The 25,509-nt window shown below is 44.9% G+C and overlaps 1 protein-coding gene across 1 annotated transcript in view; it reads left to right on the forward strand.

The window, feature by feature from the left end:
• BCL2 (BCL2 apoptosis regulator) overlaps positions 1–25,509 on the forward strand; it is a 182,444-nt gene that overhangs the window by 17,548 nt on the left and 139,387 nt on the right. The gene's annotated exons all lie outside the window — the stretch shown is intronic.

The following is a 25,509-nucleotide window of genomic DNA, read 5'->3' on the forward strand; positions in this document are numbered from 1 at the left end:
CATGAATGAAACCACAAGCAAATTCTCTTTTCTCCCCCATCTTCCATTCTTCCCTGTCGTTTCTTCCGTGGCCATCTGTGCATTATGTTACCACTGCCAGACCCTCTTCAAGTGGCTTATCTATGAGTGAATTCAGAAACTTCAGATTATAAAGGACACCCAGATAATTGGCCCGTTCTCCAAAGTATCTGTCCCCTATGCTGCTGCCAGATTCCTTCTTAATGAATCCATCCAGTGACAGTGGGATTCTTGAGCTCCTCCGGATCCGTGAGAAAATGAGCTTCCCTGCTTTGTAACAGCTTGCGGCTCAGGGGAAAAAAAATGACAGCCATTGCACAAGTTTCCTTTGAATGTAGTTTTCTTTCCCATAAATGATACTTTGAGAATACACTTAAGGGGTTATTAGTTTTCTATTTCATGCTTGGCCTGTGTGTGAGAATAACACAAGCTGTCACTGCAAATCAGTAGCTAAACACGCTTTGTCCGGTTAATGTGAGCATTTAATATTTGGCTCAATTAAAAATTAACTGATGAAAGTACATGTCAAATGGAATTTGAAAATACCTTTTGTAGGGAATATTGAAAGGGCATGGCCAATGAGTAAATTAGTGGTTTTCAAATGTGGAACTTTGGGGAAATTTAATACGAGTTGAGACACTTGACTCTTCCTTCAAAGCTCTCTACCTGTTTGGCTCGGAATGAAGTTGAAAAAGATGTCCTCGTTCATATTAGGAAGGACCCACTTGCATCTCTGTGTTTTCCGGAAAATCGTTGCTCTGTGTGTGTGTGTGTGTGTGTTGGATCACACAGTTAAAGCAGACAGAACAGGAGATGGGTTATTCCTTTATCGCGCACATTTTTTCCCCATTGGCTGCATGCTGTAGGCCAGCCTGGGGAGGTGAGAGCTGCAGAGAGCTGGCTTGCAGTCTTGGCGGGGTGGAGTTCATGAAACAGCAACTGCAGAAGAGTGGGGTTGGGGTAGGGGTTGGGGAAGCTGGGGGGTGAAGAAGTGCAACCCCAGTCGGGGCATTTATTAGAGTCAGGGAAGTTTTCCCAGGAAAGGGAGCTGAGGCCTGGAGGATGGGCTGGAAGTAACCTAGGGATGTGGGGAGGAGGGGCAGAGACGGCCCGCAGACAGAACACGGAGAACAAAGGCCAGAGGCAAGAAAGCACGTGCGGAGCTGCAGGGACGGGGAGGCCCAGCCTGGCTGGCACGGGGAGTGCCAGCGAGGGGATCAGAAAGGTGAGGCTGGAGTTGTACCACCACGGCGGGCTTTATTCTACAAAGGTCACTCTGGCTCCACGTGCTTAAGGATACTGGTGATGTTAGCGGCAGGTGGGAGGTTAGCTCAGGAAACGAGCAGACACGTGTTCCTGGTGAAGAGGCACGGTAGCGAGGAGGGAAGGGCATTGCTGGGTTTGAGCGATGATTAGGACTGGAGTGGAGAGGTTCTTAGGAAGATGCAGTGGTTGACCGAATGCTTCAAAGCGTTGCTCATTTCTTCTTCAGTTACAGCGGTCTTTCTTCTCTCATCGCTTTGAAAAGAATACGGTCAACGTTCTGGTTATAGAAGAGGTTTTTTTTTTTTTTTAATGGAAATGCATTTCTTTTATTTATTTATTTATTTTATTTTACTTTTGGCTGTGTTGGGTCTTCGTTTCTGTGCGAGGGCTTTCTCTAGTTGCGGCGAGTGGGGGCCACTCTTCATCGCGGTGCGCGGGCCTCTCACTATCACGGCCTCTCTTGTTGGGGAGCACAGGCTCCAGATGCGCAGGCTCAGTAGTTGTGGCTCACGGGCCCAGTTGCTCCGCGGCACGTGGGATCTTCCCAGACCAGGGCTCGAACCCGTGTCCCCTGCATTGGCAGGCAGATTCTCAACCACTGAGCCACCAGGGAAGCCCTAGAAGAGTATTTTTAAAATTTGCCATTCTCTTAAATTAACGCTGCCTGGTTGAAAACTTAATTTTATTGGAATTCACATTGCAATGAATCTTCATTAACAATCAGTTAATAAAGGTGTATTTGAAGAAAGAATTCAGTTATGAAAGGCAGTTTCCATAGAATTATTTTCCAGGTGAAAACATTACAACAGTAGTCTCTTGCCTTGATGGAGGATTTTAAAGTTTCTGAAGGAATTCGGATCTCTTGGCCCATTTGATTTTCACAAAACTCTAGGTAAGGCCGGTATTATTGATATGTTCCCACTTCTCTCTGCCTTCCTCTTCCCACATTCTTTTTGTTATTTGTCTATTCACACGTGAAGAGAAAACTTGGACTAACAAAGCTATGTGAGAGCCAGTAAGTCAAGAGAAGCGGGAATTCGGTGCCAGACTCCAGGATATTTCTTTATACTGTGGTGCTTCTCAGGGTGTGTTTTCATAAGGACACTGATTCCTCAATAGAAACCTAATCAAGTATATCTAATTTTTATCTTTATCTCTTTATCTCAAACATTTTCAGGAGAATTAAAATGTAGTCTGGCTTTTCAGGTCATTTTCCTTCCTTTGATACAGTTTTGAGATGTGTTTTGTGTTAACGGCAGAGGGACATCTAACTGTTTGCCATGTGATGCCCTTGGATGGGCTCGTGCGCTGGGCGCACTTGACCTTGAAACTCCTTCTAAGGGGACGGTAGTGTGGTGGATGTGAGAATTTGCTAAAACTCGACGTGAGGGTTCTAGAGAACAGCCCCTTTCAGCAGGGGGCAAGTGGAATTATATATAAACGATTGTTTCTGATTATTGGCATCTAACTAGCAATCTATGTTTTTATTTACTTTTAAGATCGGGCTCCTGTCTTTAGGTAACCAACGTAAATTTGGTGAGTGAAGTGGTTTTTGAACTGAAAAAGTGGTGGAGCTTTCATCAGTAGGATTTCCTCAGTTCCTAAAGGGCATGTGGCTTATGTATTAGTTCAGCTTCATTCATTCAACAAATAATTGTAAGAGTGCTGGGGCTATAACAGAAAACAGAACAGCTGTGGACTGTCTCTCATACCTCGTGTGAATCCAGCATTGTGGGGAGGTCAGAACAGTAAACAGGCAAATAATTAACAGTGTAATATTGGGGCTGCAACATAACAAAAACAGGGGAATTCGATACAAGAGTGTGATGGGGCAATATTAACTTCTCATATTTGTTCTGAGGTTCTTCTAGTAGTATCGCAATTTACCCAGAGGAGGTTGAAGGGCTTTTTAAAAATGAATAGCTGAAAACATAGTGTTCTGCCTTAAAATTAATATATTAGTATGATACAGCCCGTACATCAGTTTAAAATGGGTTACCATGCTCAGTATAGGATTAAAGAAGACCTACTATTTGGGCTCAGATGTTTGGAGCACTTTCCGCATTACCCCTACTGACCCTACCAGATCCCCATTCCCGTTTCCCACAGTGTTGGTCATTGGCTCAGTCACTGACAGTCAGGAGGAAGGAAGGAAACTAACATTAATTGAACCCCCAATATGTGCCACACTCTGGGTTTAACAATTTCATGAATAGAAGATTATTTGACCCCAGTAACCTCCCCCGAGGGTAGGAAGTGGAATTACTGATGAGGAAACAGAGGTTCTGCAAAATCAAGTCACTCTGCCTAGTAAGAGGCAAAACCAGATGCTTTTTTAGGCCATCCAAGTGGTCATTGATGTCCTCTGAAACTTTGAGAAATTTTTGAAAATTTAAAACAGAAACCTATGAAAAATAACAATTTGATGCATGTGACTTTTGGGTTTCTTTTGTGTCTTTTTAGGAAGCCAATTAGCCGTCTTTACTTTAGTAACTAGGAGGTGAAATCTTTCACTACATGGACTTTTTAGAGTTCTTTTATAGTTAAAAAGAAAAGAGAGAGACACACACAGAAACAAAATGTTTCTGTCTCTCTCCTCTTTGGCTCCAATAGTCTGTATAAATAGCCTTTGAAAAAATAAGTAGTAATCACTGCTTCATACCAAGACCAGACACCTGATTCAGAAACTCTCCCCGGGGTCAGTGTGTGTGTGTTGGAATAACAAACCCACAGTGCTTTCCTGATTCAAGAGAAATGAGCTCACTGTCCAACTGTAACCTGCCTAATGCCTTAATCAAAAGTGGGAAAAGTCTGCGGTTTTACCCTGGTGTGATCCTCGGCCCTTCACTGTTCTTATTTTAGGCATGACCTTCGTGTTTTTTTCCAAGAGTCCAGAGGAGGAATGACATGTTACTCCAGTTTATAAGATGACGATGTATCTGTTTTTATATTTAGCTGTAAATTTTATTCTACTCATAAACAAACCCACCTTCAGCAACCACGTTGCATCAAGGGACCGTTCTTTCCATCCCCCTTGGTTTAATTTGGGTACATTTGGCCTAGAACAGCACAGTATTTCCATCATAACATTTGAGCAGGGTCTGCAGGGCTCAGGGAGTGTCCTCATGGGCCAGGAAACTATTTTCTTAAAAGAAACTTAAACACCAAATTCTGACAAGATAGGAAACTCTTACCAGGCTCCTTATTAAGCAATCTCTTTTTTCCCCTGCAGTCTCATTAATTTTTATATCTCTTGGTGTTATTAAACACATATAGATGGAATATTTACTTTTAGGCTCATGTGCAGAATGAAGTAACTCAAATTCAGGAGGGAAAAAAAAACTGTTTTAAGAGGTTTGTTTAATAAAGCATATATGAATTTAAAAATTAAACATTTCTCCCAGGCACAACACGTATAACTTTTAGAGTAGAACTTCATGGTGTTTCATAAGAAAGCAAAAAAAGGAAGGGGAATTATTATTCAGGCAGAGGGACAACAGTAACCTTTCATTAAGTGAGACAGAGTTCAACACCAAACTCCCCAAACCCTGGGTTCTGTGTTCACTGAACTGAAACCCCACCAGCTATACCCTCTCTCTTCTATGGACCAGACTGCTTTAAAAATATTGGTCCAATATAACCTAAAATGTTTCATAACCCAACAGTATAATATTGAAAAGGATGCCTTATGTATCTTTTACAAATCCTTAAGATTATTAGGATCTTTGCTCTTCTCACAGCTACGTACGTGACCCTGGGGTTTTCTGGCTTGATCTCAGGACAAGAGAAAGGTTTGGAATCTGTGCCCAGGATGGGCTGGTTGGTATCCGGTGTGAAGAGAAAGCCCTCCTTTCCTCTGTCCCAGTTCTCCCTGGGCTTATTCATAGTGTCCACATGGAAATAAAGAGTGCCCCTTTGTCACCAGCATTGTCATTTGTGAATAAAAGGCCTTTATGACCGCAAAGTCCATTAACGCCTTCAGAGATCTCTGTTTAAGTGATTCTGGTAATCCTCAATCCAGCTAGAAACAAGGAAGTAATTTCAACCTCTGCTATGCAGAAGGATGTCACAAGGTTCACGTGCTAAATTAAAGGTCACATCCATTACTCATAAGAGCGTGGCCATTCTTAACAGGTTTGCTTCAAATATATATGTGTGTGTGTGTGTGTGTGTGTATCTAGTGACAAAACATATATAACTAAAATTTCTCAAATAAGTGGAATCATACTTGTCCTTTTGTGTCTGGTTTATTTCACCTAATGTAATGTTTTCAAGGTTTATCCCTTGTTTTCAAGGCTATCCCTGTTATAGCGTGTGTGGGAATTTCATTTCTTTCTAAGGCTGAATAACTTTCCACCTGATTCCAAAAATACACTTTCTCACGAAATTAGTTATCATTTTTCCACAGCCAATAGAAAGTGCAAATAGAGTCAATTAGTACTGAGCTGGCAGAGGAGGCCAGCAAATTATTAAATTATTTTAAGAGTCTGATCGTAAGAAATAGGATAACAACGCTATTAAGACTAGCCCACGAACTAAAAAACACAGCCATGTGAGGCCCCTCTGTGTGGGGCAGACGGTAATGAAGATCTCAGCCGCCCTCGAGGTTAGCAGTGGGGTGTAAGCAGGGGACAGTCTTACTTATTCCTAAGGATGCTGCTGACTCATCAAGACAGGCTTATTTTCCGTAGGAAGCGTTAGAGAGTTCAGGGAAAGTGGGTAATAAGTTTCAGAAGTGTCTCCATTCCAAATGGTTAAAATTTTTTTAAAAGTTTAGGCTTCAGTCATCTGAAAAATCCACTTAAGTGAAATGATTCATTCCAGAGGATGAAAGAGAGGAAGCAAAGCAATAGTAGTGTGAAAAAAATTAAGTTAAAAATAGACCAAAAGACCTTAAATGATATTTACCTTCCTTTTCTTCTCCTAGCTCACTTTTTTGAGTGGAGAATTAATAGGAACTTGACCCAAGTGGATATGGATACTGTGATTTCTGGGGGAATTTGTGCTGTGTTGCTCTACCTACATTTTCCTCACTGTGCACACATCACACTGTTTGCATATTTAGAGTAGCCGCATGACATGCAGAGTGGCTCATATGAGGAGCTGCCTTAACTCTGAGCATCTGACTCAGGACTTCAATCTGAAACCATCTTACAATAACATGTGGTCCTTTGTTCATTTCACATTCTCTGTGCCTGCTAGGCATCTGGACATGATCTCTGGCCTTGTGGAGGGCAGTCTCCTGGGGAGGCAGACACACAAACGAATATGGAAATCCAGTGAATTTTTTCCTAAGAAAGTTAAGGATGGCTTCACAGAGGAAGAGCCATTTGGTCTGGGATAAGTAAGCGCTTGCTCTGTGGACAATGGGAAAGGCTACCACGTGCAAATCAACAGAGTCAGGGAAGGGTGTGACAGGCTAGGCAGTGGTACAGAGGTCAGCGTGACTGGAATAGAGGTGTTATGGGGTGGAGTGAAGGAGGTGAAGCTGAGGGACAGTTGAGGCTGACTCACCAAGACCCTGAGTGTCTCCCTAAGGAACTGAGATTTGATCTTTCATGCCGTGGAGAGCCGGTGAAGGTTTCTAGCAGGGTGGTGGTGGTGGTGGTGGTGTGTGTGTGTGTGTGTTGTGGGGAGGCAGCAGGGAGGCAGATGGGAAGATGGGGTGGGTGTCCATCTTGTGATGGAGCTGGGCACCTGCCCCTGCACACGTGCCCCATCTTCCCACTGAGATGGGACAACCGTGCCAGTCATCTCAAAGGTAGAGTCAGCGAGGTTCATAGGAGTTGAGGAGTATGGATGCGACTTGACCATCACTGAATACTCAGGGCTTAGCCCAGGACAAGCACAGAGTAGGTGCCCAGTAATGCCAGCTGACTGACTGCATGGACAGCTGCCCGTGTGGACCTACTACGCAGTACCAGCAGCATTAACGGGGTGCCCCAGCTATACTCGTGATAAAGCAGATGTTCCTAGGATGCCTGCTCCGTGCCAGACACTTGCTAAATGTTCTGTCTACGTTAACGCATTTATTTCTTCTGACAGTCGGAGGAGGCTGGTGCGGTTTTGTCCTTTGTCTCGCAGATGAGGCTTGGAGAGGTGACTAACTACAGTTGCTTTGGTGGTTGAGCTGGGCTTTGAACCCAGGCGTCCATGGAGTACTTGGTGCTCTTCCTCACGACTCTCTGTCACCTCCCTTCTTCTGCAGTTTCCAGAAAGCTGCTTCTATCACGGCCCCAGAAGTGATGATTCGGGCCAAATGTAACCCGCGGCAGGATGCGGAGAAGCCTGTTTAGGAAACCATTTATCTCCCGTAGACGTAGACATACCATCTGAGATGACCTTAGTAGAAGTAACAGTGCAATAATAGCGCCACAGTCTTTTCCCTGGCATAAGAAACCCCTTTTGTAATGAAAATGGAATTTCTCTGGGAAATCGTCCTAGAAAGAGATAGGCAGCTGAAATAAAATAACAGAAATGTTAAATAGTATCAAATTGTTTTCCGGGTGTTTTCCCCTCGACACTTGCCTGCCCAGTTGTGTCATTTACTTTGTTCACTTGCCACCTGCAGCCTGGGCCCCTCGGTCCCAAAGGAAGAGAGACCAGTGTGTGCGTCCAGAGTCGCTCCTTTACCTCGAGAGTGCCCTCCATACACCTGGCTGAAGCGAGAACGGGGCCATTAGGGTCAACACTGCTTTCGGGGTGGCAGCCTGTGGTTTTCTGGAATGAAGGGTGGTGAGTTCGGTTTCCCCGGTGGCCCACGAGCCAGAATCTGAGCTCCACGACGTTCAGGTGTGTGTGCCTGCCTGGATCAATACAACCCCAGCAGAGGCTGTGTTTTCAGGCCACAGGTCAGAGTCATAGAATATAAACTCTTGTCATAACAAAGGAGGCAGCAGCCAGATTACATCTCAGAGTTCCTTCACTCGTGTACCCCAGAGGCCACTGATTTCCGTGGCAGTGTGGGGAAGGAGTACATTTTTATGCTGATTCTAACTGGGGGTCTGTCCTGTTCTCCCACCCTCATAAATAGTGATAAAGCATGGTGGCTAGCGCAGCGTGGAGGAAGCACAGCCTGGAAAGCCAGCCAAGCTCTCTTGGCTCCAACTTTATGCAAATTTGCTTAACAGGATGCAAATGATCTCGCAGGAATATGGGACCCAGGGATAAGTGCTCATCTGTTCTCAGCCCTCTCCCTGGGCTTTTAGCAGTGGCCGCTTTAGAGGCAAGGACAAGTCTGCAGTGAGGCTGGTTAAAGACAGTTCGGGAAGCAAGGGCTCACAACATCGGTAGAGACCTCGCCTGGCATTTCGTCCCGAGTAGCAGCGTTTCTTCTGGCAGCCTGAGAACCAAGACTTCCATGTTGTGAGAACAGGAAAAGGTCAACACAGGCTAATGCCTTTTATTTGTTTATCTTTTGGCCACACCAGTCAGTATGCGGGATCTTAATTCCCTGACCAGGGATCGAACCCGGGTCCCTGGCAATGGAAGCGCGGAGTCCTAACCACTGGACTGCTCGGGGTTTCCCAGACTAATGCCTTTTAAAGCCCTTTATTCTTCCTCTCACCCCAAAGATGTTCCATGATCCCAGTATACATCCCATCATTTACGCATCCCACACATTGACTCACTACAAGACAGTGTGCTAGGCACTGATCAAAGGCTCACGTGAGCCGTCAAAGCGTGGAACCCAAATACCGTGTCTAAAATCTGCCCCTGTACCGTCCAGTTTGGTAGCACTAGCCACAGGTGGCTACGGGGCACGTGAAATGTGCCCAGTCCGAACTGAGATGTGATTGGAGTATAAAGTACACAGCAGGTTTCAAAGACTTAGTATGAAAAGATGAATGCAAATATTCATTAGTCATTTTTCTGTTAATTGCGTGTTGAAATGATAATATTTTGGATATATTGGTTGGAATAAAATATATTCAGTGTGGCTACTAGTAAATTGAAAATGACGTACGGGGCTCACATTATATTTTTATTGGACGCAGTGGTCTAGACTGCTAACTGTTTATTCCACAGTGTGGTCCCTTCTGATCCCCAGATTTGGATGTTATCATAGAAGAGGGTAGAAAGACTTTTTCTTTTCTCACAGATGGAGTGCAGCATAGACAGTTTCGTGGCACGTTGTGTAACTTCACCAAGTACTTTCACACCCAGGTTCTAGTTGATCCCATTGTCGGTCCACTGAGGTAGGGAGGGAAGGCCTGGCCACGCTTATTTTATAGGTGAGTATTTTTCAAGTATAATTTCAATCAAGTATAATTTCAGACTTTTGACTTATAGTCCAGTGCCGGTAAGAAATAAAATTACCCATGGAAATATTTACTTGTGTTTCTATACCAAAGATAATAGAGTGGGGTCCAATTTAGAAGTACATATGTGTGTGTCTGTGTATGTAAATGGACACGGGAATATCCTGCAACCTAACATGATGCTTTAGTCAGAGGTTGTAGCTGATATTCAATGGAAAGATTTGACTCATGTTGAATTTTTGCATCCGTCAGGGCAGGGTCAGGGGAGGGTTAGGCCATGTTGTCATGACAAGGAGATCTTTTCTTCTGATGGAAGTCAGCTGTTGCCATGGTCAGCTATTGTCCTGTCAAATTCCTGTCAGCACGAAGCAGGGTTGGTGGATCTCACAAGTCAGGAAGGTCTGAAATTGAGTTCAGTCATTCACAGGATGGAAGGACAGTCATCCATGGGGTGGAAGGACAAAGCAGGACCCTGGACTAAAGAGGCAAGGGATGAGATCCAGGAAGTCACATCTGAGGTATTTTACTCTCAACACTTCGGACAGCAAACATGCGGGGTTTTTCCTTACACCAACGAGTAATTATCAGAATCTCTGGACATCAGCGAGGCATCCTGCACTTTAGTTCAATTTGGACACTGACCACCTGGAGTTAGCATCCGATCCCACACGTTAAGGGCTCAGTCCCGCAAGACTGCCTGACTTTAGATACCAGTTGAAAGTCTGGCCACCCAAGGGTTCCTATAACTCCTTCCTCATGCTCGATAATTTGTTAGGATGGCTCACAGGACTCAAGAATATACTTTACTTACTGTGACTGGTTGGTTATAAAAGATACAACTCAGGAACAGCCAAATGGAAGAGATGCATAGGGCAAGGTATGGAGGAAGGGCTGTGGACCTTCCATGCCCTCTCTGGCTGTGCCACCTGCCAGCGCCTCAGTACCCTCACCAATCTGGAAATTCTCGGAGCCCCGTAGTTTAGGGGTTTTAATGGAGGTTTCATTATGTAGACATGATTGATCAAATCATTGGCCATTGGTGACTAACTCCATCTCCAGCTCCTCCCCTTTCCCTGGGAGGTCGGGGGTTCCAACCCCCTAATCATGCCTTGGCCTTTCTGGTGACCAGCCTCCATCCTGAAGTGATCTAGGGGCCCCAGCCATCTCATTAGCAGACAAAAGACACTCATCACTGGAGATTCTAAGGGTCTTAGAAGCTCTTGTGTCAGGAACTGGGGACTAAGGCCAAATATTATAACAGAAGCTCCTCTCACCCCATCACTCAGGAAGTGACAAGGATTTTAGGAGCTCTGTGCCAGGAACTGGAGACAAGACCAAATACCTATTTCTTATTATGTCACAATGTCACACACCCAATATGGACAAAGGATGGAGAGGTACACTTCTAGGGAAGAAAAGAGGAGCTGTCAAGGTCAAGAGCAGGAGGTGGGTATGGCCAGTGAGATTAGTGCAGTATTGAGGGCACTTAGGGCCAAGGGTCTTGCGTTGTATCCTCCCCGTCTTCCCAGGAACCTGCTGTTTGTGTGAGTCACACACCACTCTGAGTTTCAGTTTCTTCATCTGCAAACCAGGGAGTTGGGTTAGAGGGTCGTTCACTAAACTTTGGTGATTCTATGGGTTTTGAAGGCCAGAGAATCAGCAGGTATAGTATTAACAAGCTATCCATCATAGCACAGGGGTTTGGTTTCTACCGCTGTTCTTCCTTTTGTCTAATATACTTGGGGCCACTGAGATCCATGGCAAATACAGTCCTTGGTCTGGACCATTCATTTGGCCCCGAATAAGATGGGTTGAGTCTAGGGTTACCTTACAACCGTGGCCAGTACACACGTTTTGTAGTGGAATAGCTAAAAACGTGTATACTTATTTGTCTTTCTTGGCCGTCTGTGTTCTCCTCCTGATACTTTCTGTGATTTATAATTATTTCTCGTCTCATATCTTGAGAGTCTAGTATTACACAGGTAGCCGTTTTCCCACATGGATCATAGGCTTTAGTTAATCACTGCTGTTCTCTGTCTGCAACTATTTTCTCTACCCTCTACTTCCTGTGAATTAAAAAGCTTCTGGGCCACAGATGAACACCGTAAGAATTTAACTACATTTTCTTCGCAGAGACGATATTTCAATTGCTTAGTAGGTGTGGGAGACAAAAGCCCTTGGGTCTCCAGATAGCTTTGTATTTTTTGAGCACAGCTCCAGGGTCACATCCTTCCCCCCCCCCGCCCCCCCGGAGGGCCCCAGCCGTCTCTCCTACCTCATCTACTCTGCTCAGCACTGAGAAGCCTGGCACGGTTTCTGTTGGAATGAAAAGATTGGCTGAGCCACCCTAGACAACAGTCCCGCAAAACACTGTGGCAGAAGGTTTGGTCTACATACCAAGGCAGCCAGCGTATTAATTGCATTCTCTGTGATCACAAAAAAGGCGCTGAATTATTCTCTTCATGCTTTAAGAATGACAGGCTTTTGCTCTGCCAGCTCTAAGCATCACGGTATCACATGGAAAGGAGATGTTAGATTTGACTTAAAAAAGTGTAGACCTGACGATCTCTGGTCGGCAGGCAGCTTGTTCTTAAAAAAGACGTAAAGTTGAACTGTTCCATAACTGGTACCTGTAGAAGGTTAGGAGCCAGGTGAGGAAGGGTTTCCATGAATTGACGTGAGCTACGAAAGCGTTTCCCATTTTGAAATCTTAAAATTCTGAAGTGGGACTTTTCGGGTTGCCTTGCTACAGTTGAATCCCATTCTCCTTTGTGCTTGTGTGTGAACAGAAGAAAAGTGGTCCAGGTGATTTCCCTGTGTACTTATCTTCCCCCAGGCCCTGTACAAACACACTCGTGCGTGTTCCGAATCTCCAGGGTCCTCCAGACGCCGTGCCTTTACCTGCTGCGGCTCCTTTGAGCCCCGTGTCCCCTCTGCTGGGAGCATCCCCTTGTTCACAGCCCACACTCACGAGGCCTCCGCCACCCCACGCCCACGCGTTTTCTTCCTGGTCACTCTCATCTCTGGACCTGTCGAGGCTTTTTCGCTAAGAGCCGTTTGTGATGATTGAACTCTGTTGGGAGGAGAGTAGAGAAAGCAGGTGTCAGCCCGTGTAGTGGGGGTTTTCCTACACTGAAAATTGTTATTCTGTGCAGCACCCCGCCCTCCCTTCTCAACCCCCAAAAAAGAGAAGTAGAGCGCTGATGTTCGGGGTTTGAGTATGTTTTGGTTTAAAATGTTCAGTGGATCAGAGAATATTTCATTCTGGGCAGTGCGGCCCAGAGAAGTATTTTGATTTCCTCTGATTAAACTTTTTCTTCTCTTCCTTCCTATCTCTGCGGCTCGTGTACTGTCTTGCAGGGCAGAGGGGTGGGGGGAGGGGGATGGCCACTGAGAGCCTGGCTTGGCCCTGATGGGAGGAGGGGTGGGTCCGACCAGGGGTTGGCGTCAGCTCGTGCGCATGTCACATGTTCACGGGAGTCTTGGAGTTCAGCATGACTCTTCTTTTCGGAACTTCCCCATCAGAGCATACCTCCAACCAAAGGGAGGCTCCAGCAGCCACCAGGTTGTGGTATGAGAGCCACTGTGGACATTACTCGTTACGTGCAACAGGAGGGAGATGCCCAGGGCCTGAGAGTCTTCTGTCTGGGGGCCCACTTGCCTACTGCATGCGGTAGAGCTTGTTCTTCTCTCCTAGTGCGTGGTGTGAGAGGGCGCTTCACTCAGTAGAGCCTTCTGCAACAGAAACCTTTTCTGACAGTCCTTCCCCCCACCTACACACACCTCTTTCACTCACAGAATCACCCAGAACTTTTAAGCCAACCCTCAGTGGTGTGTCTTGTGGCTGAAGAACCATTCATTCAAGACACTGGTGAAAATGGTTCTGTCTTTGCTTTCTTTCAAAGACCATTCTATTTGCTGCCCATGTACCGAGCACCTGCTGGGTGCCACACGTCTATGTGTGAGCCCCGCTCTTTATTATCAGACTGCAAATCCCAACCTAGAATTGTATATGTAAGTGCAATATAGGAAGTCTGGATTATTTATTACATATATTGCACAATCTAGAATTTTCTAAAACTTTTTTTTTTGTTTGTTTCAATGTTCACCTTAACCGATTAGATTGCCATTCTTCATATCTAGGAAAACCATAAAATTTATTGTCCAAGCTGAGATACTTCTGAGAGTGAAAAGAGGTATTAGGAATTATTACTGTGGGATATCAGGGTAAACTGGGATGGTCCCAGGCAAACTGGCACCTATAGTAATAACACTGGGCATATCCATCTTTTTAAGGATTGGACATGATTTTTTTTTCCTGTTTTGTGCTGAGTCCTTCCAGCATTTTTCCGAAAACCAAATGAACTGTTTTATAGGTTTCTGCGTCCTTATAAATCACCTTCCAAACTTATTCACTGGAACTACTGTAGCTGATCTCTTCAGTCTTTTACTAGGTCTTATCCGGACACTGCATTTCCACCCTCACGATGCAGCCGCCTCGCATTTTCCCACTGCATTGCTCCCCTGTGAGCTCAGCACTGCTTTAAAGTGGCTTCTAGCCTTCTTGGACTGTAATTGAACTTCCTTCCCATGGGATTCTTCTCTTATACAAATCCACTTCTTTGTTTAGGAGTCTAAGAATAGGAGGAAGAGACATAAGCTAGACTCTGTGTCTAACTGTTTCAGTAAGGTTGTCTTCCACCTTTCCTACATGAGAAAGGAATGCATCTGAAAAATCCTTTCAGCAGTTTTTTTTCTGTTTTACTAAGGGGGAAAAAAAGAATACTCATGAGTACCCCAGGACCTTGTTAGTGTGACAAAAAGCGTTCCAAACATACTAAGTAGTTCCGAGACTGTTTGCGTGTCTTTGTGCTGTTGAACCTGCCCCTACTTGCCCTTTTACAGGTTGGGATAGATATTCTTTGATTTAAATTGCAAACTCCAAGGGGCTCTGTTTGTCTCACTTTCTGTGGATGATGCCCAGCGCAGGGCCGTGAATCCATATCACTGTTGGTTTCCAGGGCTAATGATGATCTGTTGAAGAGCGTCAAGCCCTATGTGACAGTAGCTGCCCAGCTAGGTAATGTTCCCATCAACACCGTTCTGTGAGTCTTTGATAAGAATGAGTGAGGACTTTTTGAAAAATGTAGAAATTTTCTTTTGTAACCACAAACTTGCATCTGCCCAGTCAAAATAATAATACATTTAGGGAGCAATTTAGAGATTCTTTCAACGAATAAAGAAGAATGGAAACCAAACCAACATGCCCCAGGAATTTGATACTGGAAGAAAATCAGCTTCATCCTAAGTAACTCTTGTGAAAACCTTATCCAGTTTTTTGCTTTTTTGCACTTTTCAATCTGCAGCTCAAGTAGGCCACAGGAGAAGGATGGCGTACCTTCAAAGAGCCAGTTGGGTTGGCTAAGTTCTTTGTATTCGTGGAAAACAGCTGTGGGTGCCGATGGTAGGAGTCGGGCTTTTGTTCCGCGCGAAGGTGGGAAGGTTTGCTCTTGAGACGCTTCGCTATTCTGTGGAGGAGGAGTTGGCAGATGTTGAGCTGCCTTATCAACATCTTCGAGGTGTTTGATATGTGTTGCTAATTACCTGGGAAAGAGAGGTGGGCGGGATGACAGTGGGAGGAGGAAAGAAACATTCATCCTACATGCTACTCTCACATCTTCTCTTGCTTTTGTGTCTGTGCTGTGGCAGATTAAATGAATTGGGTTATTTGTTTCCATTGCCTTCCACCAAGTAGAAGTACTGGTATAAGCCCTACGTTACATTTTTCCCTGCCGACTGAAGCGTGAATGAAGTCTGTGAAAGGAGAGCTGTCCAGAGCAATGGGTTATATTTCCCTCCTTCCCTCTTGCTCTCTCAAGCGAAATGCCAGCAGTGGGGTTTACTTTTTTTTTTTTTTTTTTTGCGGTACGCGGGCCTCTCCCTGTTGTGGCCTCTCCCGTTGCGGAGCACAGGCTCCGGACGCGCAGGCTCAGCGGCCATGGTTCACGGGCCCAGCTGCTCCGCGGCATGTGGGATCCTCCCGGACCGGGGTACGATCCCGTGTCCCCTGCATCGGCAGGCGGACTCTCAACCACTGCGCCACCAGGGAAGCCCAGCAGTGGAGTTTAGCCTGAGCTTTGTCAGAAAGAATTGCAGCTCTCGCCCTTCTTATCAATGAGGTGTTGAGGTGTTTTCTTTATTTCAAGTTAAAAACGAGTTTTAGGAATTCTCTTTTGCTTTGAAAAACGTGTTCTGGAGGAAAATGTTGAGTAAATGGTCTGGAAGGTCCCTTCATACTGCTTACCTTGACACAGCTCTGCGTGTCAGTCTCTCTCTCTCTCTTTTTTTGACTCTTGCGAGCGACCTCCATCCCCGCAGCTTGAATATCACCCATATGCAGCTGCTTCTCAGATGGGTATTTCCGCAAACTCCAGTTCTGCTTATATAGTATTTCCTGATGCACCTTTCCACCTGGATTTCCTGTTGGCAGCTCACATGTTACGTGTAATCAAAATATTTCATTCAGGACTAAGCTCACCGTTATCCCTTCGACACCTTTCTTGGGCTCAGTGATTTCTCTTCAGTTGACCGCTGTTCTCTTGGTCTCCCAGGCGCAAAGCAGAGGCTGCATCTTCCTGCCTCTTCTGCTCACTCACTACAAAGTTCCTCACTCATCTTGCGCCCCTAATTCGTGCCCAGGCAATTCTGTTAACCCGCTTCAGTTTCTCCTTACTGCAGTTTATCTTATGCTTTGTAACAGATTTGATCAAAATTCTTCCCTGATTAAAAAAAAAAAAAAGGCTCCTCCTCTCCTCCAAGATAAAGGGTTCTGCTGCTGAAGAACCTTTTAATTGTGACATTTCAGCATTCAGCAGCCCCTGCTGCTCTTGAGCAAGATTTCCTACTCCTTAAACCCATCCTGTCTTCTAGGCTCTGGGCATTATCTTTTCCTGCTATTTTTACATCCCAGAAGGCTCTGCTTCCACCCAAGTTTTCCCGAAAGTCTCTATCCCTTCAGGCTCAGACCTCCTGGAGGAAGGTGACCCCACCGACTTCTGCATCTCTACTACCTCCTTCCAGCCTTTGTTGTGACTCCCTTCAAAGCTTTGTGAGATGTTCTCTGATATGGCTTTGATATACAAACATTCGCTATCTTTTCTTTCTTCCTTGCTGAGGTCGTAAACCTGTTGATGTCTTCTGCGTTTCTGTATCCACAACGTTGCCTAAAACTAGTCTCGTACCTGGAATGATATTTGCTGAACGAATGAATGAACAAATGAAGTATAGTAGCTTTGCCATCTCTTATGTAAGACCTGTTTACTTCTCTCTATGCTTCATTCATTCTTTCAACAATCATAAATTGAGAACCTGAGCAAAACAAAGATCCCTGCCCAGAAGTTGCTTACATTCTAGCTTCTTCCTAGAACAAGCCATCCTTGAATTCACCGTCCTCCTCTCTTGAAGAAACAGGAAGCAGTCATTTTAAATGTGATTAACTTTATAGTTTGTTGTTCTGTGATTAAACTTGGTTTCCAAGCACATTATGCCTTCTTGGTCATTTGCAGCTTTGAGGATCTGGTTCTTAAAATTGGTTCCGTATCCCAGTGGCTGTAAGGATGTTGAAAACTCTCCTTCTTTTCCCCGCCTTCCTGTGAAATCGAGTCATTTTGCAAATTGCTCTGAAACAGTGACAGAGGTCTCCTAGATTTCAGTCTTGTCTGCAGCACTGAAACTCTTGCTAGGCTGCTGCCGGTTTACTAGTAGCAAGTCAGTGTTCATCTTCCTTTGGTTATTTGCTACATCTTATAAAACAAAAGCAGAAATAAAACAGCAGTGAACTATATCCTGGCATCAATACAATGGAAAGCAACTGGTTTTCAAAGTTTGATCTGTATGTTATAGATGAGGAGGAAAAGACTGTTGTGTGGGTCCATGAAAATAGGGTAGTGTTAATGGCAAGTGCATTAATGGAGAATGTGCCTAAAATCTGGATTGGATCAGGACAACTCTATTTGTGATTTTCAATGACCGTGGGTCACACACTCACAAACTCAGACTACTCTAAAGTGCGTTTTCATGTAGGACTTTATAGTCATGAGTTCTTTTTTTATTGTAACTGCAGTGAAACTGTATTTGTGGAGAGAGATTGCTTTCAATGCCAAAACCCAACAGTTTGGTTTTCAAATTCCTGAAAACTAAAAAAAGAAATCTTGGTGACATCAATGTTCCAAATTCAAAATATCCATGAGTGGACTCATTAACTTCCTCCTTGAAGCCACTGTTCCGTCTCTGTTCTGTCTGCTGAATGATATCACTGTCCACCCAGACAGAGCCCAAACCCTTAAGTCACTTTCAGCTCAGTTTTCTCATCTGTAAGGTAGAGCTTTCCTGGAGGTAGATCTTTCTCTTAAGATCCTTTCCAGCTCTAAATCCCTGTACATCTGTAGTTCTGCGATTCCTTCTTTATACGTATGCTCCACGCTTTTGAATCCCACCTCTGAAATCTCTCTCACCTAAGTCCGCCCACCCCCTCTTTTTTTTTTTTTTTTTAAATCCTGCTACTGCTGTGACTTAACTTCTCATTACTTCTTGACTATTCTGTAATCTCTCAGCTGGTTTCCTTGTCATTTTTTAAAAAATAATTTTTAAATCGACATACAGTAAAATTCACTTCTGTGTATAGTTGGTGATTTTTGACAGATGGATAGAGACGTGGCCCCCACCATAATCAGGACGCAGAACAGTTTCCTCACCCCTAAAAAAACTGTCTCATGCTGCCCCTTACAGTCAAACCCTCCCCCGCCCTTAGCCCCTGGCAACCACGGACTCTTCTCCATCCCTTTTCCAAAATGTCATATAAATTGGTCTTTCTCTCTTTGAGCGCCTGTTCCCAGCGCATCCCTTCTTTTCATCAATGCCGTATCTTCCTAAAACACATCTCTGCCCTAGACCTCGAGAAATCCTTAATTTCTCTGAGCTTCCATTTCCTCGTGACAGGGCAAGAGTATAAAATGATTAGCCTGAAGAATTCTAATACTTTCTATGAAGGTTGGCTCCTGACGAAGACCCTTTGTCTTGCTAGTTTTTTTTTTTTGGTGATAAATGGAACAAAAGTTTTATTTTTATGGACACTCATGGAAAATCATATTGTCCTCCTAATTTGAGTGACTGTTGCGGAGGCCAGAAACGCAGTTAAGTTGCTCTGAGTAAGAAATGGTGCCCTGGAGCTACTGGGGTAGAAGAAACAGAGGGACAGATGGAAGCAGCTACCCATGGGCAGCAGACCAGACCGCTGGGGGCAGTGATGTCTGCAGAGGAAGTTGAGGATGAGTGTCATGGAGTGTGCAGGTCATCTCCCGGTGTCCTCAGGACCCCTTTGTTAGAGACCTACATTCCCTCGAGTCCCCCAGAGCTGTCGGGGTGCCTTTTGAATGGGTCTTCATATTGAGAAGGGAGTCAGGGGACCCAGGTCTACAACGGGAGCAGTAACATCCACTGCACAGGGTTAGCATGAAGGTATCAGGGTGTAGTGAGTGGGCGCCGTGCCTGGCCGACTTTGGATGCCAAGGAAATGTTGACCCTCTTCCCACAGTTCTGTGCCATCTCCCACCTGTCCTGCCCCTCTTCCCCAAATTGCCCCAAATCCCAGATAACTCTTTAGCTTGGTGGACAGGGACCTCCTGGACTGACCTCCTGGGCTGGCACCAGGTCTCCTCCCAGCTCACCTCTCTCTCCTCTGCTTCCTGCCCCGATCTCATGCTCCAACTGCGTTCACCTCCATTTTGATGAATCCTCTCCCTGCTTCAATCCGAATTAATCTCTCTTTTGTCTACATTCTTTCTCTGTTTTTATAAAGTACACAGGTTTTGTATCATAGTTATTCATCTATGTCTCTCTCCTCCCTCTTGAGCTGTGTAAAAGGGTCTCAATTCATGGCTGATGAAATGAAGTTAATTCCTAAATAATCACAGCAACTTTGAGAATAGTGAAAGGAAAGTAAGGCATTTTTCCCCCCATTGCGCTCCCATTTTTATGTTCAAGTAGCAGGCCCATGATGGGGCAGGCTGTACTTTTACAGATTCCCTGCAGTTGTGAGTACATTCAGGCGGTCTGCTTTCAAAGAGCTGTCCTACGGTCAGAGCTCCTCAGGTGACCCTTTAATGTGCCCAAGATTAGGACACAGTCCAGGGAGACCCAGAGAAATAAGGGTATCCTTGCACTGACAAAGCCAGGCAGGCTGCTCTTGCAGAAGGTTGGGGGAGAAGGCCCCCTTAGGGCTTTGGGAACCTGAAGCCACGGCCCCTGCCCCTACATCCCCGTCCAGTCGTGTGTGTGCTGTCAAATTTAAGTTGCCAGCAGAAGGCAGCGAACACAGAGATGTGCTTGCTAAGGACGTTGAGTGGGTGACCTTCCAGTATCTCCCAAGCCCGTGCTGAGATACAGAGCACCCCCATACACACACACACTCACCCTCCGTGTAAACTGGTACCACCTTCACTTCACTGTCTCCCCAGACACCATGAGCCTGTCTGTGAAACCCAAGCTCAGGATTGCGTTCCTGGGTAAGAGCCGTAGCACATGGCTGACATATGTTCAGTCTGCGGCCCACACAGGCCTCTAGAATACTTCTCCCATCCAGTGCCTCAGCATCAATTACCCATCTCGTATTTGCATATGTTCTGTTTCCCAAGATTGTGGGGAGGATACAGTCTGCAGCTGCCTCCCACCCAGATCAGCTCCAGCGAAGACCATGCATCCTCGGGGAAGTGTCAGGGGAATCGCAAGGGCCTCTTCCCACTCTGGGGCTCGATTCCAGAGGTCAGCCAGAGAGAGAAGGCAGCAAAACAGAGACCCCCCTCCCCGACATGTCTCTTCCTACCCCACCCATCTCCAGGGCAATGGTCTCCAGTGGCGAAGAACAACCCTCCTTCCTTGCCAGGGGAGCTGAATACACACGGCTCTTGGATGAATGAGAAGTTCCCCTAGTGATCTTTATTCTTCCATTTAAAAAGAATCCTTGCTCCAGCCTCCTTCCCTCCAGCAGCTCACAGAAGCCCCACCTCAGTCCCTGGGGTGGTATAGCTGCAGGTGAGCTGGCCATGGTGAACTCTGAAAGACAGAGCGGGGCGGGGAGCCTGGGCTGAGAGACCTCTGGAGGCGCCTTCCTTAGGTATGCTCTGCAGCCTCCTGCCAGAAACACCTTCCCATTTTTTCCTGACGTCTACACTCGCTGGAGTGGAGTCTGAGGGGAGCCAGCCCCTGTATCCTTCTAGGATTCTCATAGTCTGGAGCCAGAGCTGCTTAAACCTAACTTGGGCCTGGTGGGGGAGGAGGGTAGTTTTGAGTAAACACTCACATTTCTCCCCTCCTTCACCCAGAATACACTGCAACCAAAAATTTAATCAAGATGCCCCCATGCCATTTTGAAACCAGATGCTCAAACTACCAGGGAAGCACAGAGTTCTCTGAAGTTTTATGCTATTGAATCATGGATTTGAAGCTAGCTTTTTGGATTTAAAATTTCAAAACGTTAAATACAGTCCCTGTTCATCGTTGGGAGCCCTGCCGGGTAAGCGTTGCAAAGGCTGAGTCTGTTGCAGGCATACAGGGCCCAGGGCCCACCCTAGCAAAGACCACCTTGTTGTGAATGACCCTTGTGAAGAGTCTGAACATTTTTGGTACAACTCAGATCCCAGGAATGTCTACTTCTGGGGCCCCAAATAGGGGAGAGTGATGGGCACAACATTTGGATCCTGCAGGACTATTTGTGACCCCCTCCACCTGCCCCCGAGCCCCCGCCCCCCATGTTTGGGGGATTCTTGGCCTTCTTATCTGGGAGGAAACCGTGGCTGATCATGGGATCTTCCCCTTCCCAGCAGCATCAGCTCAGCCCTGGTCTCATTCATCTCATAGGGTTTCCATAAGCTCCGTGCCCAGGGGGCACCCCCGCTGGCCCATCCTACAGCTTATTTTTAAATGGCATGGGACATCTTGACCACATTCTTGGTTGCTACAGACTGAACATTTGTGTCCCCACCCCCGAATTCATATGTTGAAGCCTAACCCCCAATGTGATGGCATTAGGAGGTGGGGTCTTTGGGAGGTGATTAGGTCATGAGGGAGGAGCCCTCGTGAATGGAGTTAGTGCCCTTAGAAGAGAGGCCCCACAGAGCTCCCTCGCCCCTTCCCACACGTGAGACACAGAAGACGGCTGTCTGTGCACCAGGCAGTGGGCTCTCCCCAGATGCTGAATTTGCTGGCTCCTTGTTCTTGGACTTCCAGCCTCCAGAACTGTGAGAAATACATTTCTGTTGTTTATAAGTCACCCAGTCCATGGTATTCTGTAATAGCAGCCCAAATAGAGTAAGACACAGGGGTTCTCAGCCCTGGCTGCACATTAACATCACCCAGGGAACATTTAAAATCCCAGTGTCCAGGCCACTTCTCAGACTAATTTAGTCAGAACACTGAGGGGGCAGAGGAGTGGAGGGTGGGACCCAGGAATCAGCGTATTTTAAAGCTTCAAAGATGCTCCCCCAGGCAAGGCTGACCCATCACCTTCACCAGGGCTCTCAAGTGGACATCATACCCTTTTTGTTGACCTGCCGCAGTTCCTGTGACAACTGGGTTCTGGTTGCCCAGGAAAGTAAGGCTTCTTTTTTGTCACCGCAGAGTCTGAAGTCATATTTTTCCACTGGGCTAGGAAACAAACGCCAAGTTTATTTTCAAAGTACTCTTGATCTACCTAAAACTAGGAAGTATAAAGAATCCTGTGGGAGCAAGAATCCTGTGGGAGCAGTTTGTTCTCACATTTGGATGCATCTTTGCCTCCTCTGAACCAAGCCTTGTGGTTTTATCCATCACCAAAGGGGCTGTGACTTCCTAGGTCTATAATTGAACTGAAAATTCCGGGGTCGTGCATTGGGTGACTGGGAAAGTGATTGAAACAGTACTTTTCACCAGACAGTGAACAGTAATTTGGAGAGACTCCGGGTCCCTATAAACCGCATTCTTTTCTGTCGTGTTTCTAGATGGGGGATACGTGTCTCACAAGCAGAGGATTGTTCCTGGTTAATTATGTCCAGTGATGGTTTGTTTAAAACTTTAAAAGAAGAAGAGCAGATACAGTACATTGGCACTCAGTTAAACACACAAACATTTTTAAGGTAAGAAAATAAACAACTAAATTGGCTGTTTGTTTTATTACCAAACTGGTCAAGTTGCAAAGGCAGGAAAGAGTCTAGCTCCCAGACTGGTAAAGGTTAAGTATTCTTGTTAAGGAAGACTGAAAACTCAAAAGGCTTTACTATTGGTTGAATTTCACTGAAATCTGAAAGTGATCCGTTTGATACCTACCGACCAAAGACCTTTACCGGTAACGTGGAATATTTTTAAGTCTGAGAGATGGGCTTTTCAGAACCCTGCAAATGACATTTGTTTTGGCGTTTGGCATTTTTGGTGCCATATTTATGGCCTTTAGGTCCTAGTGGGAGTAGTTATCTGCTCCTAATTACCCAGAAGGCAAGAAAAACAAATCACTCGAATAGAAAAAAGGGGAGGGGAAATATGTCTTGAAAGTTTCATTAATTGCAAAATGAAGTTAAATGGAGCATTCACTAAAAGTACTTCTCAGAACCTGTGGAGGGTTTCTCAGAAAGGACCCATTAAAGCTGGATCCTCTAAAGCAGTGGAAATCCCAGGAACAAAAGCCAAATGCCTGGGAATTGAGTTTCAGAAGAATTTCCAAATTGGTGCAGCTCAATAATTTACAAAATAGAATGGAATCACTGACTGTTCTAAAATCTGTTCAGCTAAAATGAGATAAGACATTTAGCTTACATGGACCATGCACATTCAACTCTTGCTATTATTATATATATATATATTTTACTGCCATTTATTAAGCATTTTTCTGTGAGCCAGGGCCTGTGTTTTGACATTCATGATCTTACTTTTCGTGATTATGAAGATTCAGTGCCTTTCATAGAAGTCATCGTGGAAGGGTCCCAATGCCAACTCTTTGGTGTTTGGAGTAAGTATAATCTCTAGTATGATTCTGTAAAATCTGCCATCTGAAATATTATTTAGATGTATGTGAAAGCTAACCTTGAAAATCAGATTTCCATTCTATCGACCTGCTTTACAAATTGGACCTCCATTCAGGAGGAAAAAAGAAAAATAAGTGAAGTCCACTTTCTTTTTAGCTTAAACCATGGGTTAAACTGGGTGTTTGGACAGATTATTTTCAAGGCCACTGTAGGCTATAGCATGCAAATGTGGGGTTTTGAAGATTGGAAGCAATTCTGATAAACTTCCAGGGTAAATTCTGATCCTTCGGCACATGAGAGAAATAATTGCTAGCTGTATCTCATGGATTAGAATTGCAGTTTAAAGATAATCAGAATTGCAGTTAAATATCATCAAAGGGTGACTTGGAGCTTAACTTTCTTAATTAAACACAGCAAGACCTTGGGATACCAACCCTTATTGAATTGAGTGATTAAGTCAGGTAATATCAATGCCCTTTTTCTCAACTATAATCTTTGATTTACCTGATCAGCATTGAGCTCACCTTAGCTAATGAAGGCTACAATCAAAGTACAAATAGAATACTTAGTAAATCTGATAGCATTAGTTACTGCTACGGACCAATTTTAGTTCACACTTCACTGTAAGAAACTCCTGTGTTGGTATTTACGTTGAGTATGGGATGGAATTAAAAAAAAAAAAAAAAAGAAACTACTGACAGCCGAATAACGGTGAGCCCCTGTGGATGCGCTGGCTTCTCTCTCTTGGGAATATGTTAAAATTAACTTCTGCTTTGGGGATGTACCTTACAATAACACTTGCTGCCATTTCTTTCTTTCATTTGCCCAAACAGAAACTCCGTACCCATTAAACACTAATTTGCCATTCTCCCCTCTCCCCCACCCCCTGGCAACTGCCGTTCTACTTTCTGTCTCTTGTGAACTGAATACTCTAGGTACCGCGTAGAAGTGGGATTATATTTGTGAACTTATATGCGTTCAAGGTCCATCCATGTTGTAGCTTGTGTCAGAATTTCCTATTTAAGGCTGAATAATATCCCATTGTATTTATAGACCACGTTTCTGTTGGGTACCAATCAAATGGTAGAATTGTTGTAGATGTAATGCCAAACAGTCTTGCAGAATGTTTGAATTAGTTCACACTCCCGCCAGGTGTATGAGAGCTCCTGATACTTTGCTTACTCTCCAAACTTAGAATTGTCAGTCTCTTTATTTTAGCCTGTCTGCTGTGTTTATAATGGTATCACAGTGTCATTTTGTTTTTGTTTCTGCTCTCTGTGTTTCTCTTACTATCAGTCACTGATTACTAATTGTTTTTCATACGTTTCTTGACTGTCCTCTCTTGTGACATGCCTATTTAGGTCTCTTAGCCATTTTTCAGCTGTGTTGCCTTGTCTTTCACTTGTGCATTTGTAAGCGTTTTTTACATCTTCTGGACTGAACCTTTCACTAGTCGTATGGGTTGCAAATATCTTTCCCCCCCTCTGTGACTTTTTACGCTCCTAACAGCATCCTCTGATGAAAAGAAGTTCTTAATTTTAATGTAGCCTCATTGATCATCTTTTCCTTTACGGTTAGTGCTGCTTTTGTCCTGCTATCCCAAGGTCATGAAGATTTTTCTCTAATATTAACTTCTAAAAGTTGTATTGTTTTGCCACTTAAGTTTACATTTATACAGCACACCTGGAATTGAGTTACATGAAGGTTTTGAGCTGGGAGAGCGACGTTTTCTGTTTCCCACGTGGTTAGCCAATCAACTCAGCCCCGTTTACTGGGGAAAGCATCTTTTCCTAATGCTCTGTGGTGTTAGATTTTTCAAAAATTCGGTATCTCTGTATGTGTGGGTCTGTTGATGGGCTCCCTGTTCTGTTCCATTGGTCTGTTTGCTTCCACTTGTGCCAATGGCACACTCTCTT

The sequence above is a fragment of the Monodon monoceros genome, unplaced genomic scaffold (genome assembly GCF_005190385.1).
Source record: "Monodon monoceros isolate NGI ecotype Baffin Bay Population unplaced genomic scaffold, NGI_Narwhal_1 Super_Scaffold_1, whole genome shotgun sequence".
Classification (NCBI taxonomy): Eukaryota; Metazoa; Chordata; class Mammalia; order Artiodactyla; family Monodontidae; genus Monodon; species Monodon monoceros.